Source organism: Hyperolius riggenbachi, chromosome 3, assembly GCF_040937935.1.
Source record: "Hyperolius riggenbachi isolate aHypRig1 chromosome 3, aHypRig1.pri, whole genome shotgun sequence".
NCBI classification, from domain to species: Eukaryota; Metazoa; Chordata; class Amphibia; order Anura; family Hyperoliidae; genus Hyperolius; species Hyperolius riggenbachi.
Window position 1 is genome coordinate 66,519,183 of NC_090648.1, and position 21,262 is coordinate 66,540,444.

The 21,262-nt window shown below is 43.1% G+C and overlaps 1 long non-coding RNA gene across 2 annotated transcripts in view; it reads left to right on the top strand.

Moving 5' to 3' along the window:
* The window catches only part of LOC137562698 (uncharacterized), a 91,919-nt gene that overhangs the window by 69,262 nt on the left and 1,395 nt on the right, over positions 1-21,262 (top strand). The window contains exons 1-2 of one of the 2 annotated variants that reach the window (XR_011030167.1): positions 700-829; positions 19,464-19,796. This is a non-coding gene — a long non-coding RNA (uncharacterized lncRNA). Of the gene's footprint in view, positions 1-699; positions 830-19,463; positions 19,797-21,262 lie in introns of those variants that run through there. The other variant, XR_011030166.1, reaches the window with a different exon arrangement.

Genomic DNA, 21,262 nt, shown 5'->3' on the forward strand with positions numbered 1-21,262 from the left:
AGGGCAGGGCAAGCTGAATGATGGCTCTCCCTGTTGCCGCTAAACTCCCAGGTGGTGTTAAATACTATTCCCCCTCCGAGTTGCTGCAACTCAGAGAGAGATGTAATTTGAGGCCCGGCAATCGCCGGATCCCGAAATTACTCTTGCGCAGGGCAGGCAGCTTAGCACTAGTGCCAGCTTCAAGGGTGAGAGGTTCACTTTAATATTCTGCTACTGCTATCATGTGGCAAAGTTTAGCAACCCACTTTTGGAACAGACCATAGCAAGGTATTAAGTTGAAAAGTTACTGAATCACCTGTCAGTCTATGATATTTTCCAGAGTTATTTATGTTCTCAACAATTATTTGCCAACCGAGAAATATGAACTATTACTTTGGATTTTGTGTCATTTATGATTTTCATCCAGCAGGTGGAGCTCAAGACACTAGTAAAAAAAATATGTAAACAGTATGTCCTTTGTAATAATGCTGCTCTTAAATTAGATCATTCAATTTATTTACAAGCTTACCTTATTATCATCTTTCCAGACCAAGCAACCAAACTTTAAGCTTAGTGTATGCCCTAGACTCAACATGACCAAGGATCTCTAAGCAACAGCCCTCCTTACCCCATCTACCAGAACCAGCCTCATCTTGCACTAAATCACTGTTTCTCCTCCCATCCCCATAGCAACAGTACACGACACTGGGAATTAGCAGAGGGATGCATCTCTAGGAGCTCTTGCCCATAACTGTCTCCTGAGTGATCGAGTCCCGACAGTTAGAGTGCATGTGTACACATCTTTAGTGTGCTGACATCATTGAATTTACGGTACTTCCAGGCAAACCAGGTAAAAAGGATGTTGGAAATGCCATGTTAAAAATGGCGCAGCCATAAGCGGTAATATTAAAAACCACAATTAGTGGTTATAAACGATAATTTGTGCCTGAGGGATATAGCCGATATTTACCAATTTATAGCCGCTATTTACTGTTTATATCCCAATCGCAATCTCAGATCGGCACATGATCTTCTGTTGACCTCCTCTAGAATTACCTCCTAACATTCACGTTTACAAGATTTTGCATGTGCTTCACCCCTCCTCTGGAATACCCTCCCACGTGTTGCGGTAATTCTAGAGGAGGACATCCGTCACTCGCCAACCTTTGTTACCTTTAAACGCTCTCTAAAAACACACACACAAGCATATGCGCTACCCTAGGCCACTTCCCTTTGTCCCAAGACCAAATTGCACTCCTACTAGGTATCCTAAAACACACTGCCTCTATATATTTGTTGCATACTACCCCTCCTCTTGTTTCCCTCAATTCCCTTTAGATTGTAAGCTCGCAAGGGCAGGGCTCTCTCCCCCTTTTGTGTCTTGGAAATCATTATACATTTTATTCATCATGTTACATTTATCACCGTCATTACCAATTCTATATTTTGTATTTTGTATCATTCTGTGTATTTTGTCACTAATTATGTATCTTGTATATTGGTGTACACCATTGTCTGTATTATTATGTACCCCATGTTTGTTTCTTACTTTGTACAGCGCCACGGAATATGTTGGCGCTTTATAAATCAATAATAATAATAATAGTTGCTATTCACTGTTTATATAGCTGCGAGTCGTAGCTTTAAATATTGCTGCCCATGGCTGCAAAAAGAGGTGGGGGTCTTTTGTGTTAGGAGGGTGCAGGGTCCTTAGGGGTTAAGGTTAGGCACCATGGGGGTTCAGGTTAGACATGGGGGGTTAGGTTTAGCCACCACCAGAGGGGGTAAAGGTTAGGCACCACCTGGGGGGGGGGGAACTAGAAGTTAGGCATCGGTAGTGCAAGGGTTCTGTGTGAGAGTAGGGCTAAGTTAGGTCATAGTAAAATATCGGTAGAGTTTACCAACCTTTCACTATCGTAATTAAGTAGCAGAATATCTGTAATTTTACAGATATTGTACTAGCGGCTTTCTCCAGCGGCCTTTTTACCAGGGCGCATTTTTTTTACATGTATGCGCTTCCAGGTATGTAGACATTGCTTGGATCTCTTTTATTGGTCATCAGAGGGATATGCCTGCACTCTGGCAACTACAATTACATTAAGAATGTGGAAACAAATAATTGGAAGTTTAATATATCCCCCCAGTTTAGTTCCCAGCTTGTAAAACATTCCTTTATTTTTTTTTTTTTTTTTAATAAAATTGAACAAAAACCAGAATAGTTAAGAATCCCTGATAAATTTATAATTTCAGGGCAATAAAGAGTGTATTTAAATAAGTGATGTTTTTCTACAAGGATATCATCCACTTGAACACGATCTCCGAGCATGTTTCCCTTCTGCAAGGGAGTGAAGCACTGCCAAAGCAAGGATAGTAATTTAGGGCTCTTACACGCCGGTGTCTAAATTTTGTAATTATGCGCACCTAAAATTGGCACTGGCTTTTTCCTGCTGCAAACATGGCTACATTATTAGTGAACTCGATTCACACTGGGCTGAGTCGCATTGTCTTTGGATGCTGCATGCTCTAATTTTTTTGCATTCAGAGGATGTCAGCCAGGGTTGCCAACCGTCCAGAAATTTACAGACGGTCCGTAAAAAACGCGGGTTAAATAAGGCTGTCTGTAAAGTCTGTGAAATAAAATGTCTGCAAAAGAAAACGTGTTGATACATTTTTTATTTTTTTTTAGTTTTAAATATTGGATAATTACATTTTTTTAGCATTTTATTGTGAGACAGAATTAAAAGGGAACTAGATTGCTTTCTGGCCAGTTCACTTTCTTTGGAAAGTTTACAACATTCCGTGTTATATACTGTACATATTTTTTTCAATCGTTTGTGTTCATTTTTTATTTCTTCACCAAATACTTTTTGAAATCGGAACTTTATAATAAAAAGTTAGATCATTTTGATATGTATGAACAAATTTAGATGTTTTGAATGTAAAATGAATATAAAATGAATAGAAGATGTTTGGAATATAAAATGAAAACACAAAAAATACTTCTCACTGCTTTTAGGCTTTGTTCACACTGCGTTCCTTCTGTGCGTCCGTCCGCGTTGGCTGGTTTTTGAAGCTTTTTTTTTTATTTCTCTGCATTGGGCGGTTTTCTTAAACGCTTTTCTAAGCGCTTCTGCAGAGCGATTGCGTTTTTTCACTTCCTGATGTCAGTCAAGTAGTGAACTCTTTGAGCAATGTATAAATTCTTAAAAACGTAAACTCAATCGATGCACAAAGCAATTTTGTGAGCACTTTGCGTTTTCCTATACCTTCCATTGAGGCGGAATCGCCTCAAAAATGGCCAGAGCACCGCTTATCGGAAACCAACTGCTCAGATGTGAACTCTCTCATAAGGAATCATTGCACAAGCGCTTTTAGGGTGATTTTGAAAATCGCCAGCGCTTAAAAATTGTCAAAAATGCCCCTAGTGTGAACGAGCCCTGAAAGTTTTCAAAAACTAAACTACTAATTGTAAGATGCTTTGACATCAGAGTGATATCTTTACATTCTGCTCGGCTTCCCGAGTATACGGTGCAGCACGGTGGCGTAGTGGTTAGCGCTCTCGCTTTGCAACGCTGGGTCCCCGGTTCGAATCCCAGCCAGGTCAACATCTGCAAGGAGTTTGTATGTTCTCCCCGTGTCTGTGTGGGTTTCCTCCGGGTACTCCGGTTTCCTCCCACATCTCCCAAAAAACATACAGATACCATAAGTTAATTGGCTTCCCCCTAAATTGGCCCTAGACTACGATACATGCACTACACAATACATACATAGACATAGGACTATGGTCGGGATTAGATTGTGAGCTCCTTTGAGGGACAGGCAGTGACAAGACAATATACTCTGTACAGCACTGCAGAAGATGTCGGTGCTATATAAATACTAAATAATAATAATAATTCAGAGACCCGTCCCTGAGGCTGTTCTGCAAACACAGCGTTCCCCATGTTGTTGTTTAGACACAGTTTTGCAGCACTGCCTCTTGTACTTGTTTTTACAAATTGTAGTGATCCCAATAGTTTGTTTCAATTTCAAAATTAAAATAATATCTTAGTCTGGGTTTTTGCATTAATTCAGACCGCTGCCATTTCTGTTATTTTGCAAAGCCTCATGGGATTTTGAATAGCAAGGCAGGGTACAGTAATATTTGACTGCGGAGTCGCAGAGTTTCAGTGGGCAGAATTTTGGACATTTACCAAGCTAAACGACTATTTAGGGTCTTCCCACTGTGTCCATTGCAATCCGTCACAATGGATGATATAATCCCATCGTAATGTTTATACTGTGAAAGGACCTTAAGGCCTAGTTCACAGTGCTCAGTTGTGCTGCAGAATAATTCTGCATGTCAACTCACTGCCCATACAGTTCTATGGGGCTGTTCACCGTACCGCATTGGAACTCGTTGCATGCAGGTTTTGCATTAAAGTCTATGTCTAGCCTCGATAGCCGTTAACACACATTCTAATGCATGCGTTATGCAACGGACCACTGTGAATCCAGCCTAAGGGCTGGAACCCACTAGGAATCACTGCAGTGCTTTTAAACTGCACAAGTGCAGTGTTCAGCGATTCCTGGGCCAATTGCAATCCTTTTTTTAATGCTTACCGGATGTCCCCATGTCCGGCTTCCATCCCTATCTTCGCCCCCAATGGAAGAGGTCACAGTTGCCTTTAGGACCAATCAGAGAAGCGTCTGTGACCTCTTCTGCTAAGGGGCGTGGCTATGGGCAGAAGCCAGACATCGGGATACTCTATAAGTGTAATTACTGGTAACTTTATTTGAAAATCAAAATGTTTCGCCCACCCCCCCCCCCCCCCCAAACAAAATTGCTTCATAACCTGTAATTGCGCTTAACCTTAATAGAAATCGCAGTAGTGGGTTCCCCCCCCCCCCCCCATTGATATACATTGGCAATGCATTTCGATTGATCCAAAAACTCTGCCAAAACTGCTCTAGTAGGTCCCAGCCCTAAATCTGTATCTGTCAGCTTAACTGTGATCAGAACTTTAAATCTTTTTTTTTTATTCAAAGTTGTGTCTTCTGGGTGTATATGCTATACTGAAAATACTAGCAGTACATATTATATTTTTATTAAAAAGTAAAATATTTACAAATAAACATCTCTTTGAAAATGAAGCTAATAAATAAATACAATGATAGACACTGCATGCATAGGTTATTTGGGGGCATCCTTCCCAAATATTGGAGAGCAGCATTCTATACGTTACACAACTGTCTGCAGCATGAACGCAAGCTGTTCTGGGACAAACAACTGTTCTATATTAATATTAATATTCATATAATATTTATATTCATAATATTCATTACTAAAAGGCAATTCATTAAGCAATGCCAAGGGAAAAAATAAGATAGACGACACTATACTGTATATTCTATCTATCTATCATGTGCTTGTTTCAAAATGTCAGTACTATATAAATATACAGTATATATATATATATATATATATATATGTATATATATATATATATATATATATATATATATATATATATATATATATATATATAAAATCTGTATGTAAAAGACTGCCATTCTCACAGTAATCACGCCAGAGTCCCCAAACTTGGCACGGTTGGTCACTTGGTGACCGAGGTTGCAAATACAAGAAAAGTGGGCGGAGCAAAAATCTGCCAATAACATTTCAGCTATTCATTTTTAATGGGAAAATGTAAACTGCAGCCATTCTTAGACTGTTAATCGCAATCGCAGGGTTCTCAAACTTGGCACACTTAGTCACTGGGTGAATGAGGTCAAGATTCAGGAAAGTGGATGGAGCCTAAAACAGCTAATCAAAATTCACCTATTGATTTTCAAAGGGAATATTTAAACTGCTGTCATTCTTACACTGTTTATGGCAGAGGCTTCAAACTTGCTACAGTCGGTCATTGGGTAATTCACTAAAGGGGCGGGGCCACAAACAGCCAATCAGATTTCCTTGCTGGATAAACTGCTTCCATTCACACATTTTTTGATGCCAGGAACCTGGAAGCTCATAAACTTGGTCATTGATTGACTGTGTGTCAAGGCTACAAAAAAGTGGGTGGAGGCAAAAACAAATTTCACTGGTCAAATATAAACTTTAGCCATTCTTACACTGTTAATGACAGGGTTCTCAAACTTTGCACAGTTGGTCACTGGGTGACTAGGATTAATATTCAGGAAAATGGGTGGAGCCTAAAACAGCCACTCAAAATTCACCTGTTGATTTTCAAGGGGAATATCGACATTGCTACCATTCTTACACTGTAAATGACAGAGGCCTCAAACCTGATACAGTCAGTAAGTCATTGACTGAGGTCCACATTCACTAAAGGGGGTGGAGCCACAAACAGCCAATCAGATTTGTTAGATTGATTTCAGCCATTCTGTTATTGGCATGGTTCTCAAACTTGACACAGTTGGTCACTGGATGGCTGGGGTTCAAATTCAAAAAGGGGGCAGAGCCACAAACAGCCAAACAGATTTGTTTCATTTCAAGGGGAATATAAAAATTATTGATACCAAGGATCCCAAAGCTCATAAACTTGGTAACTAAGTGACTGTATGTCAAGATTAGAAAAAGCAAACAACGCCAACAACTACATTTTTTACATGGGGAAATATAAACTGCAATCATTCTTACACTGTTAACGGCAGGATTCCCAAACTTGACACAGTGGTCCACTGGGTGACTGGGATTAATATTTAGAAAGTGGGTGGAGCCTGCAACAGCCAATCAAAATTCAACTATTGATTTTTCAAGGGGAACATTTACATTGCTACCATTCTTACGCTGTTAATCGCAGAGGACTTAAACCTGATACAGTCAATTATTGACTGGGGTGCAAATTCACATACAGCCAACCACATTTGTTAGATTGATTTCAGCCATTCTGTTATTGGCAGGGTTCTCAAACTTGACACAGTTGGTCACTGGATGACTGGGCTTAATATTCAGGAAAGTGGGTGGAGCCTACAGCAGCCAATCAAAATTCACCTATTGATTTTCAAGGAGAATATTGAAACTGCTGCCATTCTTACACTGTTAATAGCAGAGGCCTCAAACCTGCTACAGTCGGTCATTAAGTGACTGGGGTTCAAATGCACTAAAGGAGCAGAGCCACAAACAGCCAATCAGATTTATTTGCCAGATTAACTGCTTCCATTCAAACAATTTTGATGCCAGGAACCCCGGAAGCTAACAAACTTGGTCATTGAGTGACTGTGTGTCAAGGTTACAAAAACTGGGTGGAGTCAAAAACAGATTTCCCTGGAAAAAATGTAAACTGCAGGGGAATATTTACATTGCTGCCATTCTCACACTCTTAATGGCAGAGGCCTCAAATCTGGTACAGTCAGTCACTGGGAGAATGGGGTTTAAATTCTAAAAAGGGGGCAGGCTACAAACAGCCAATCAGATTTGTTTAACTTCAATGGAAAAATGCAATTTATTGATGCCAAGGACCCAAAAGCTCATAAACTTGGTCATTGAGTGACTGTATGACAAGGTTAGAAACAGTGGGCGGAGCCAAAAACAACTAACTTTTTACATGGGAAAATATAAACTGCAGGCCTTCTTACACTGTTAAAGAGACTCTGAAGCGAGAATAAATCTCGCTTCAGAGCTCATAAATAGCAGGGGCACGTGTGCCCCTGCTAAACCGCCGCTATAGCGCGGCTTAACGGGGGTCCCTTCACCCCCAAAGCGACCACTGCAACACTTGGTCGCAGATTTGGTCGTGATTTATTGCTTCCTGGAGGCAGGGCTAGCGGCTGCAGCCCTGCCTCCAGTCGCGTCTGTCAGCGGCGCATCGCCGCCTCTCCCCCGCCCCTCTCAGTGAAGGAAGACTGAGAAGGGCGTGGGAGAGGCGGAGATACGCGCTGACAGATGCGCGTGGGGCAGGGCTGTGGCGGTTAGCCCTGCCCCAACCAGGAAGCGCTCCCCGGGTGTATCGAGGGGGATTTGGGGGTGAAGGGACCCCCGTTAAAGAGAATCTGTATTGTTAAAATCTCACAAAAGTAAACATACCAGTGGGTTAGGAGACATCTCCTATTACCCTCTGTCACAATTTCGCCGCTCCTCGCCGCATTAAAAGTGGTTAAAAACAGTTTTAAAAAGTTTGTTTATAAACAAACAAAATGGCCACCAAAACAGGAAGTAGATTGATGTACAGTATGTCCACACATAGAAAATAAATCCTTACACAAGCAGGCTGTATACAGCCTTCCTTTTGAATCTCAAGAGATCATTTGTGTGTTTCTTTCCCCCTGCAGCTATCTTGCACTGAAGTGTCAGGCTGTTTCTTCCTGCAGAGTGCAGACAGCTCTCCCTGTATGTAATTCCTCAGTATGTGAAAGCCCAGCCAGCTCAGAGGAGGATTTATCCAGCTTGTAAAAGATAAGAGAGAAGAGAGAAGCTGCTCTAATCTAAATAATACACAGGCAGTGTGCAGAGAGGGGCCTGGAGGGGGGAGATGCATCACAGAACCACAACACTGAAGAACTTGGCAGCCTTCCAGACACAGGCCTGACAAGTCTGACAAGAGAGAGATAAGTTGATTTATTACGGAGATGGTGATAGTAGAACGTGCTGCAGTAAGCCAGAACACATTAGAATAGCTTTTGGAACTTGTAGGATGATAAAAAACAGGATGCAATTTTTGTTACGGAGTCTCTTTAAGCCGCGCTATAGCGGCGTTTTAGCAGGGGCACACGTGCCCCTGCTATTTATGAGGTCTGAAGCGAGATTTATTCTCGCTTCAGACTCTCTTTAAAGGCAGTCACTGAGTGGAAGTGGGTGGAGCCTATAATAGCCAGTCAAATTTCACCTGTTGATTTTTAAGGAGAAAATTGAAATTTCTGCCATTTTTACACTGTTAAGAGCAGATGCCTCAAACCTGCTACAGTTGGTCATTGGGTGACTGGGGTTCAAATGATGGAGAGGGGCAGAGTCACAAACTGCCAATCTGATTAGTTTAATTTCTATGGGAATATACAAATTATTGATGCCAAAGCTCACAAACTTGGTCATTGAGTGTTTGTGTGTTAGGGTTAGAAAAAGTGGGCGGAGCCGACACAAGCCAAATACATACCCGGGCAACGCCGGGTCATCAGCTAGTATATATAAATATATATATATATATATATATATATATATATATATATATATATACACACATACATATATAATTTTTAGGGCAATTCACATGGCCAGGTACCCTCCCAAACATCTCATCTTCTCGTCTCAATGGCTTGCCTGCCACTGACTGCTCTTTTTCCTGTTTTGTCCACCATGCAGAACTGGGCCGCAGCTGCTGGGGTGAAGACATCTTGAAAAATGCTGTTAAACAGCTGAATGAACGGTTGAATGTAGAAAATGCACATTGAAGAGGTGTTCACTTCCACTGAGACACTGGCTGGAATGATTTTGGTTGCCATGGCACCGAACAAATGCCATTAGTGCTGTCCATGTTTACATTTCCCATTGGCCGCTTACAGAACTTCACTGCTCTTTTTCCCAGTGGTCCAACAAAGTATCCTTTCCACTGAGAAATAGAGAGACTTAGTAGAGGAGTAAAAAGAAGACATTTTCCTTTTATTTGCTGTTTTACTATAGCAGGGCACTTTTCCTGATGATGATAAGAAATTGCTGCTTTTGTTAAGTATGGCCATCGGGGTCCATTTCAACTCATAGCTTTACTTAAAATACAGTATAGAATAATTGGACATAGCTTTACCGCTTGTGGACTCAGGTGATTGGTGGCAGGTGTCTCATAGGTGCCAATGCAAATGTCAGCTAATGAGCGTCCAGCCAGAGATTTGGGAGCACCCGATAGTAAATAGTCAATTGGCTATTACTTAGGATAACAGTTTAGTAGCCGATTGGCTATTTGTAGCCGATTGTTTACTAATCTGAATATTTACAGCCAGGGCCGGATCTGTACTCTTTACCGCCCAAGGCCGCTGTCACCAGCTGCCCCCCTTCAGTATAGGTAGCAAGATGACCCCTCTCCCCTTCCCTCTAGTATAGGTAACCTGATGACCCCCCTCCAGTATAGGTAGCCAGATGACCCTTCCTTCTAGTATAGGTAACCTGATGAACCCCCCTCCAGTATAGGTAGCCAGATGACTCCTCCCCCCTTTCCTTCTAGTATGGGTAGCTAGATGACTCCCTTAATCCCTCCTTCCTCCCCCCCCCCTTTCAGTATAGGTAGCCAGCCCGCCTTCACACAGCATCAGTCATCAGTATCACTCATTTCTCAGCTCGTCTCCAGGGCCGAAGCTTCCTCTTCCCCTATGTCTCCAATGCTGCCTAAGTCCATAGCTACCCGCCACAATGCAAACATGAACAGAGAGCAAGGTGGCCGCTGCACAGGCCGCATGCAGCAGAGCACCTCGGTCAGGCGCTCGCCTGATCTCCCTGCATTGCAGCATTTGCAAGTTTGCAAATGCTGCATAAATTCAGCCTGTTACTTTGGTGCCCTTGGTTCTGTGGTGCCCTAGGCCATGGCCTTGGATGGCCTTGGCCTAACTCCGGCCCTGTTTACAGCATGTCACCAGCTGACATAGCAGGGGAATACCTACATTCCTTATTAACATCTAGCTAAATGCTTATCTTCTCAGAGAGCAGAGATGTGAATGTGAAACTTGCACTGGGAACCAAAGCTCCTTAGCTATGCCACTGGCCTGTAGAATATATGCAGGGGCAGACATCGGCCTGTGCAGGCGGTGCAGCAGCACAGGGGCTCCATGTCCTCTGGGGTCCATGCAGCCTCACCACTGATAATTTTTTATTCAATCTATGTGCCCCCGCACTCCACGACTGTTAGTTAAGGTTATCTGTTTTATTGACCTGAGGAAGCGGGCTAAGTCCTGTGAAACGCGTTGTCTATAGTATAACCATTTTCGTTTTTAATAAAGACTCCTTTTTTCCACCCACGTAAGTCTTCTTTGGAGGTAAGAGACCTCCTTTATTATTAACATAGTATTGCCTATACTAATACTCCTGGGAGCCTCCACCGACTTGCTTTCACTTGTGTACCCCACACCTCTTCGAGGTGCCATCCTCACCACTGAACAGCTTCGTCAACCAGTGGACAGGACCATATGAGGAGAGCGACCACCCAGTTCCAGAGGGTTCCGGGTTACCAAGCGGAAACGGTTGTTTTTCCGCATGCACCTGCGGTGGTTGCAGAATTGCTATTGCTACCCATTTTTGTGAGCATAATTACCCACATTATTGTCCTCATAATTATCCTAACAATATTGCACCATAAGGGCTCCCGGTCTCACCCTCTCTATAGGCCAAGGACGATCCTCTCCCCTGTAAAGGGATCACCTGTAACCTGCACAGATACATTAAATTCAAAAGGACACCTAATGCGTGTCTGGGGAGCTGTGTGGATCCTTACTGCACCTCCTGTGCTCTGGGGTCCCCCTCTGTTCTCCATTAATAATCCAGTTCCTCCTCTTCCTGGTTGGCGTAGTCGGTAGCCTCCGAACCAGACAAACTGCGCTGCGCATGCTCAGCATGTCACTCACTATGGCCCCTTGTGTCTGCGCTCCCCAGCGATGCCATATGACCTATTATTATTATTTATTGTATTTATAAAGCGCCAACATATTACACAGCGCTGGACAATAAATAGGGATACATACAATGTAAACAAGGGGTGACAGACAGACAGAGAGGTAGCAAACGGTTATACAACATAGCACAAGGTTATACATGCAAATGGTATAAGATGCATGATCATGTGATTTTACAGAGACCCAGCAAATCAAGTCCAAGTTAGTCCAACAGAAGGGTGTCATTGCTGAGGTTGCAAGATTAAGAAGGACACACTAAGGAAGGGGGAGACGCATAATGCGTTTGCGTGGTCGCAAGGTGCCCTAGCGGATATACTGCACCTGCAAAAAAACACACTGTATAGTGTATGCTACCTCACCTCTTATTTGCCCCCCATTCCTTTAGATTTTAAGCTCACAAGGGCAGGGCTATCTCACCCTTTTGCATCTTCAAATTTGCTATACATTTTGTTCATCAAGCTAAATTTGGCACTGTAATTACTATGCTAGCCAATTCTGCATTATGTACCAAAGTCTATATTTTGTGTATACCATTGTCTGCATTATAATGTACCATATGTTTGTTTCTTTCTCTATACAGCCCCATTGAATAAGTTGGCGCTTTCTAAATAAATGATAATAATATTAACTACTGCCTGTGCATACCTTCATCACAGAAGCCACAAAATGACTAACTACAACAGGACTTGTTGCAGTAGCTGAACTCTAGATAATAGGCCAGGGCAAAAGGAACATAGGTATAATTATTTAAAACAAAAAATACTTAAATGGAGACAAAAGAGACTGGCACTGCGATCACGGGTTTTAAATGGAAGTGCCTCTGGGGTACAGATTAATAGCCTTTAGCAGCCTTTTGTGTGCTCAAGATGCAGAAGTCAACACGTCATAATACCACCATCACAGGAAGGAAAATGTATCCGGCACTACGTCATAGGATTTTTCTTCCATCATATTTATTGCAGATCTCCTTCAAACATATTCAGTAATAAAATTACATTCATTCCATAAATGGCAATATGACAGTGGTCTGCCTGACGACCGTTTTGCTCAAAAAGAAGCTTTGAACGAAACGTTCGTCAGGCGGACCGCTGCTCCCACACTACCCCACAGCCAGGACCACCTAGGGCAGTGATTCTCAAACTAAGGCCCGGGGGCCGAATGTTGCCCCCTGAGACTTTTTTACTGGCCCTCCACATACAAAACCTATTACTTACAGGTGCGGTCAGCTACATCTTTAAATATTGGTGGTCCACATATGGAATAGCAGTGCTGGCACCACCCATCCACATGGAAGCCAGAAAGCAGTAACTTGCTTCCAATCAAATTCCACATCAGGGGACACTGCTGTCCAATTGGACTGCAGGTTGTTGTCACCTGGGTATGTTTCACTGTCTGGCCCACAAAGACTTCTACATCATTTTATGTATACTCCGGCCCCCTCAGCAGTCTGTATCAAGTATATTGACCCGGCCCTTGACCCAAAACATTTGTGGACCCCTGACCTAGGGTATGTCATATTGCCATTTATGGAATAAATGTAATTTTATTACCGAATATGTTTGAAGGAGATCTGCAATAAATATATATATAAAAAAGTATAAAAGAATAATTCTCTTAATTTCATATTTTAAAGTGAACCTGTATAAAAAAAAAGTGCCCATAGGGGGTACTTACCTCGGGAGGGGGATGCCTCTGAATCCTTAAGAGGCTTCCCCCAGTCCTCAGCTGTAGAGGGGATCCAGCGCTGGCAGCCCTGAAGGTCTTCTTGTCAGCCGCTTGTCGGCGTGCACGCATACACACTAACATCTTTCCGCTTGGGTTCCAGCAGAAATAGGGGAGCCCGATAGGGTCTGCTCTACTATGCAGGCACAGACGCCTCGCACCTGCACTGTAGAGTGGACCCGATCAGGCTTGCCTATTTCCATCAGAGCCTGAGGGTAGTGTGCATGCGTGCATCGGCACTGGCCGCATGTCGTTGTTTTTTTTTTTTGTAACTCTGTTTTTTATTGAAATCACATAAATGGAAGTACAGGTACAATCATTGTTATTAAAGGTTGGTCGATGGTAAGTTACAAGGCGTAGCTTAGAAGGATTGTTGTTACACTTAAATATACAGGTGAGAGATGGTGTGCTCATTAAAGTGTATATTGACCATGCATGCATCAAGGTTTTAGTCCTTTAGTCCATTTCCCATAGAGGGTAACCTTTTTTTTCATGTACCTGTTATGCTTAGGGGAGAGAAGAGAAAAAAAAACAAACAAAGAGAACATTGTCCAGTTGAACAACAGTCTAAATCGGTTGAAAACATGGAATAAGGGAAAGGGTGAATGGGAAAACATTAACGCTTTTAGAGGCGTAGCATGTAAGGTTTGACCTAAGGGTGCCTAAAAAGGCCATTAAAAACAGTGGTGTCAGGTTGGTTCCTACTCTTAGCAGACAAAATGTACTACATAGTTGTGAAAGAAGATGAGCCCTAATAGGGTCCAGGTTGTTTGTGGAGGGGAGCAGAAATTAGTCAGTTAGGGTCGAAGTGATTCTCCCAAGGGCCCCATATTTTGTCAAAACGAACCTCAGTGTCTCTCAAAGAAGCAGTGAGTTTCTCCATTAGTTTGACCCACTTTATTTTATTGATGACTTCGGAGAGTTCTGGAGGAGCAATATTCTTCCAATTAGAGGAAATAGTTAGCCTGGCGGCTGTTAAGATGCGTATAATTAGTATTCTCTGGAATTTTTGGGTTTGAGGGGCTGACTTGCCCAATAACATAAACATAGGGTCCAAGGGGACAGTCACCTCTAGAATTTGGAATATTAGATTCTGAATTTTCAGCCAGAATGGGGTGAGAATAGGGCAAAACCAAAAAATATGGTCGAGTGTTCCCTTGAGGCCACAGCCTCGCCAACATAGATCCGATACACCTGGGTAAATGCGAGAGAGTTGGTCGGGGGTTAAATACCATCTGAACAAAATTTTATAGATGTTTTCTTTGATTTGGACGCACATTGAGGAGTCTTTGGCGTTCTGCCAGATAGAGTCCCAGTCAGAGGTAGAGATAGGTTGTGCCAAAGCAGATTCCCATTTTGCCATATAGGGGTGATTAGGAGTAGTAGAGTAGGAATTTGTGGAAAGGAGGATATAAATTTGGGAGATCAGACCCTTCTGATGGCCTTTTTGCAGGCACAGATTTTCAAAGGCTGTGGCACGATCTATGTCCGTCTGAGCGGGTAGGATTGATCTAAGAAAGTGAGAAATTTGGTTGTATTCTAAGAAGAGGCTCACGGAGGGGGAACATTTTTCACTTAATTGGGAATAAGTAATGAAGGATGTGGACGTTGGTTGTAGCCAGTCTTGGAGCCTAAAGAATCCCCTGGAGTACCATCGTCTCATGAAATTATACTCCATACCGGGTTTAAACCTGGGGTTCCCTAAAAAAGGTTGTAGTCTATAGGGGGACTTCAAGCCTGCACTTTGAGCTATTTTAGACCAAATACGTAACATAAACCTGGTTGAGGAGAGACCCAGAGAGGCTTGGGGGGGACGGGTGTTATTAGACCAGATACAGGAGGCTAGAGAGATTGGGAGGATTTCAGTGGATTCAATAAGGGCCCATTTAGTCCTAGCTGTAAAGTCTGCACATTCGGTTATTTGGCGAAGGTGGGTGGCCTTATAGTATTGAGCGATAAGGGGGAGACCTAGGCCTCCCTGATCCCTCAGAGCCGTCATAACAGACCTTGCGACCCTGGGTTTGTTGCGATTCCAGACAAATTTGTTGATTTCCTTTTGGAGAGTGGCTAGTTGGGAGGAGGGTACAGGGACTGGGAGGGTTTCAAATAGGTAGAGGAGGCGAGGAAGTATGTTCATTTTTACAGAGTATAGACGCCCTATCCAAGAGATATGGTAATTTGTCCATTTATGGAGGTCTTGGATGATAGAAGCGATAACTGGGGGGAAGTTGTGCTTGTATAGAGAGTTATATGAGGTGGTAAGGAAGATGCCCAAGTATTTCAAGGTATGTTTTCTCCAGTTATAGTGATAGTTTTCTTGTAGGTTGGCAAGTGAGGGAGGGGAGATGTTGATGGGCAGAGCTTCTGTCTTATCACGATTAAGCTTATAGCCTGAGAGATCTTCATATTCTTGGAGGACTTTATGCAGTACTGGGAGAGTGGTCAGAGGTTCTACCAGGGTCAGGAGGACGTCATCTGCAAATAACGAGATTTTGTGCTCCCACTGGCCCTGGGTGACCCCCCTGATATTTGGGTTCTGACGTATGGCACAAGCCAGGGGTTCTATGCTAATGGCGAATAGAAGGGGTGAGAGTGGGCACCCCTGTCTTGTGCCATTGCGGATAGGGAAGAAGAGGGGAGGAGCAGAGGGGAGTTTAACGGTGGTGGAAGGGTTGGAGTATAAAAAACGTATTAGGTTGTAGAAAGGGCCCGAGAAACCCTGGTGTTCTAGTCGCATGTCGTTGTTTTTTAATTTTTTGGTAGACTGCCAGCACTGGATTACCAATGTGAGGAGAGGACAGGGGAAGCCTCATTAGGACCCAGAGGCTCCGCCGAGGGGCACATTTTTCCTTACAGGTTTTCTTTAAATGTCGTACTGTGGATCATTTTGCTTAATGTGTTGTTGTTGATTTTTTCTGCAAATACTTTTCTTTTTACTTTTAATAATTGATTTAGAAATAATTTAGCAAATTCCTCATTTTGTGTGAAATAAATCATAAATAGTCATGCTGGATCCACATACATCTTTGTCAATTCCTCTCCTCATCCCCCCCCCCCCCCTATCCCGCATTATCACTCCTTGAAAAATGCAACTTTTGGCTTAAGTCTAATTTTCAAACAGGAAGCCAAGGTTGAGGAGCTGCTAGTCATTGCATTAACCATTACCAACGCTGTGTCTGATTGGTGCAAGTTTGCACATCATTTTTTCTCATTCAATTTAAACCTGGGTTTAATTTGATTGGTCAATTTTCAAACTGCATACATTTGCATACAAATTTGTATACATTTGCATCAACTCAGAAATATTTCAATCCCGTTGATCATTACTACTCCTAACTCACTTTAGACTGTTCTATGGAACCACAGACCCCAGGCTACTACTGAAGTATAGATTCTCTGGAATCAGCATGTCAAGTCAACCTAACCCCCCAAGCCTTTTCCACCTTACTAAAATTTGAGTATGAAAATGATCCTATAAGCAACAGGGTCTGTTTCACCAATAGTAATACATCAAATGAACACAACCCTGGTCCAACTTACACTTTTCTTTGAATTGCTGGAAAAATGGAAACAGGAAACCTGGCTAGCTTCCACTTGTGTCATCTTGTTGCTAGTATGGTCATGGAGAACTCATGGAGAAGCATGTGATTTGTTTTTCATCAGCTGATAGATTGGCAAAGCTCTGATTTGCTGTGATCACACCCTGCTTTAGCACATGATCATCATGACTAGAAAATCAGAGACTAACATAGCTATCACCTGACCAAACTGATCACATGCTTCCCCATGAATTCTGCTAAACATGACCATTGCTAGTTGCTAATAGTTACTGTCAAGTTTCTCAGGAACTTTAAGGTAACACTTTAAATTTCAGAACTGGACTTACCTCCGTATTCTGGACTGTTTTCAGGTGCATTCACACTTGTCATTGCAATTTCTGCATGTGATTTTTCTGCATACCCAAATATATGGTTTACGCGATTTTTTTATTTATTTTTAATTTGTGGTTCTTCAATTTTTGTTTGCACTCATGTGCAAATTTTGGTTTGCAATATTTCTGTGAATACAAAAAGAAGTTAATATTCAGAAGAAAAAAAAGTGTATCTGATTAACTTCAAAATCATGCAAAATGTTTGCGATTAAAGTAGATTTTTCTACGTTCCTATTGACTTGCATGGAAACACAAATTGCACATCGCACGCAAAAAAAAAGACCTGCTGCCAAATTTATAATGAAGAAAAAATGCATTAAAATTATGAGGCCATTGAAATACATTAGCTTTATGGTGATTTGGTAAAAATGTAAAACTAACAAGTGTGAACCCTGCCTCAATTGTGCCTGACCCAGGCATAAGGAATCCTTATTACCACTTCTCTTATATACTTATTTTTTTATACAGTTTGCTGTCTTATTTATTTAAACAACGCAATATTATACCTTTACCACAGGGGATTTACTAAAACGTAACTTTTAATTTTACACTAAAAACATCAAGCCTGAACATAGACCATATGTTCCCATATCTTTCTCTGGGGGAGGGTAACATCAGAGGTCCTTATGTATAAGGCTTTGCCTGCCCTCACATATTAGGTATGCCCTCTATATTTACTCTACTAGACTAAATAATGTTCCTATATGTAAAAACATATATCACTCCATCAAACAACCCCCAATATGTTTCGCCCATATAAATAGGGTCTTCGTCAGGGGTACATACAGTATAGCACAAAGTGCATAAGTGCTCAAGGTGCTATAATAGGTCTTATTGATTTGGTTAGTGATTTTTTTTTCATTCTGCAAAAATGTATGCACTCTACTTTCCTATAAATAAGTTAAAAATAATCAAACCAATTCTCCCATACTTTGAAGTATAAAAGGAATTCCTGTCTTTGGAACGCTTCACCAAAATATTGTGTTTGCAAATTTTGCATCTTCCCGTCAGAAGCATGCCAGGTGGCATCACAGACATGGCTTAGAAAAGCTCACAACCACGTCTTTGTTGGTTCATGCATCCAAGCTAATAAGCTGAAAGTATGGAGGTCATGGGCAAGGCCGGCATTTCCATAGGGGGCAAACTAAGCAATTGCCCAGGTCCCCTGAGCTGGCTGCCGGTCCTACCCCACCTGGTCTCCACCCAAGTGTATAGTGGCCCCCTGCAGAGAATTCAGCAGTGGAGTGACTCACCTCTCCGGCTGGAATCTGCATGCTCCCTCTGTCTTCATCCCTGCTTGCCGCGTTTTCTCAGTGACCTGGTGGCATGTTACACTAAATGCATGTGCTGGGTCACTGAGAAGAGACACTGATGGGAGAGAAGATGTGAGTACACAGACTGATGGAGGAGCGGGCCAACCAAAGAGGTGAGTTGCTTAACTGCCGAATTCTCTGAGGGAGCCTCAGGTCCACTATACCCCTGGTGAGGGACGACCTGGAGTGTCCACTAGACAGCTCTGGGGCCCTGGTGGGCAGAAACAAAGGAACCTAATGCCACTTATGGGGGGATGGTTAGGTGGGCCCCTTGTGATTGATTGCTATCCAAGGCCCCATCACACATAGAGCCAACCCTGGTCATGGGGTAGGACAATCAGTCTCATACAGAAAAGCATGGAATGGTCCAGGTGGGTCTCCTGGTGGTCCTAACTGCTGGCAACTGCATCCCATGAGGTTTACAACCTGTGACCCAGTGGGCATCACCTGCAAGGTTTTTGTCTTTCTGGGAGCATTGTGGCAGAGGGGGTCAGTAGATTAGGTGCTGGATGTGAGGTTGAAGGTATGATGAAGACAAGGAAGGTCATGTGTTGTTTAGGGTCAGAAACATGTAAGATATAGGAAGTATGGCAAAAAAGGGAAACACCTGTGCTACGCCTAAAAGTGCTACTTCAATTAATCAAAGATCAACAACACACAGAGTAGCTGACCTTTTTTGGACCCATGGGATAGCAGGCAGTACAGTGAGGAAAAATCCCCTGAACAGTCATTATTATTAATAATAATAACAATAACAATAATAATACAATTATTAATAAATAAAGACACAACACTCATTTAAATGTGGCAAGAAATGGCCGTGGTACTTTATTATAGGTATGAAACTTTAAAATAATACTTTAAAATAGATATAAACCAAACTGTTAAATTCAAACCACAAACATGAACCAAACTTTGAACTTATTCAGCCATCACAGGGTCACCTGATGACGGGCATCCTGTAACTATGGAGACCAGGATGCGGAAGAGGAAGACAGAAGTATCGCCTGGGCCTCGTCCTGGCCAGGAGGGTGCTGCACTTTGCATCCTCCTCTCCTCCTTCGGTGCCTGCTGCTCCTCCCTTCTGAACTCCACCCGAGCTATGACCTGCCTCACCTGCCCTAAATAAAAGGCATACCTAAGAAGATAGAGGATAGAGGCTTCCCACACCATCCTCCAGTCCCCCCGTCGCTGAGCACAGACTTCCCTGAAGGTTACTGACAAGAGCTTGTCATTAAACATCGGGCAACACTCCTCTTCAGGTACAAGCGTGACTTTACTGCATCTGCGCTAATATGTAGGGGAGGCCGTGCTTGTGCGTACTCATGCCAGAAAAGGGGGGTGGCCCTGCGGTTAAGGAGGGGCTCAGCAAGCGACAGCAGGAGCGAGGAGGATCCAGGAAGCATCTATAGCAGGACTTCCTAACCCTATCCTCAAGGCGCACCAACAGTACATGTCTTGCAGAATACCCCCAACCATTCACAGGTGGGGTAATTAGTGTCTCAGCAGAACCAAGGGCACCAAGGCAGCAGGCTGAACTTATGCAGCATTTTCAAACTTGCAAATGCTGCAATGCAGGGAGATCAGGCGAGCGCCTGACCGAGGTGCTCTGCTGCAAGTGGCCTGTGCAGCGGCCACCTTGCTCTCTGTGCACGTTTGCATTGTGGCGGGTGGCTATGGACTTAAGCAGCATTGAAGACATAGGGGAAGAGGAAGCTTCGGCTCTGGAGACGAGCTGAGAAATGAGCGACACTGATGGTGGCTGCTGTGTGAAGGCGGGCTGGCTACCTATACTGAAAGGGGGGGGGGGGAAGGAAGGAGAGATTAAGGGAGTCATCTGGCTACCTATACTAGAAGGAAAGGGGAAAAGGAGTCATCTGGCTACCTATACTGAAAGGGGGTTCATCAGGTTACCTATACTAGAAGGAAGGGTCATCTGGCTACCTATACTGGAGAGGGGGGCATCATGTTACCTATACTAGAAAGAAGTGGGTCATCTGGCTACCTATACTGAAGGGGGGCAGCTGGTGACAGCGGCCTTGGGCGATGAAGAGTATAAATCCGGCCCTGGTGGTGATACTTGGACAGGGTTGGGAATCCCTGCTCCATAGAATTTAGAGACTTCTTTCGTCTTAGGTAAGTATTTCCTTTTTGACCCAACCTTCGGCTTCACTTTAATGTGCATTTATTAGGACACATGAACTGACCCTATAACCAGTGGCGTAGATAAGGAACTGTGGGCCCCGATGCAAGTATTACATCGGGGCCCCCTAAGCACTCTATACATAACAACTGATACGGCGCACCAAAACCTGTCAATGGCAACTACAGTGTCAGAGGTGCAAGAAGGGGATGGGGAGCAGTTTGTTAATGATTACCACTATTCAAAGTATCTATAGAAGTGATTATTATGAGCACAGGATCAATAGAGAGCTAATACTGTAGTTGAGGGAGGGCCCTTCGGGGCCCCTCTGGCCCAAGGGCCCCGATGCGGTAACTACCTCTGCAACCCCTATTGCTACGCCCCTGCCTATAACTGTTAAACTACCCAAGACAATCTGTGTAGTATGGAGTCCTTTTTCCTTACTGATGCCCTTTTGTTGCACCGTGCTGCTGTCCTTTTGCGGCTCAGACTGAATCTAGTTAGAAGGGTCACAAAGGAGTGGTACATGCTACACGGACTCCCTGCATGTCCGCGCTCCTGCCTGGCTGTATACAGCAGCCGTGG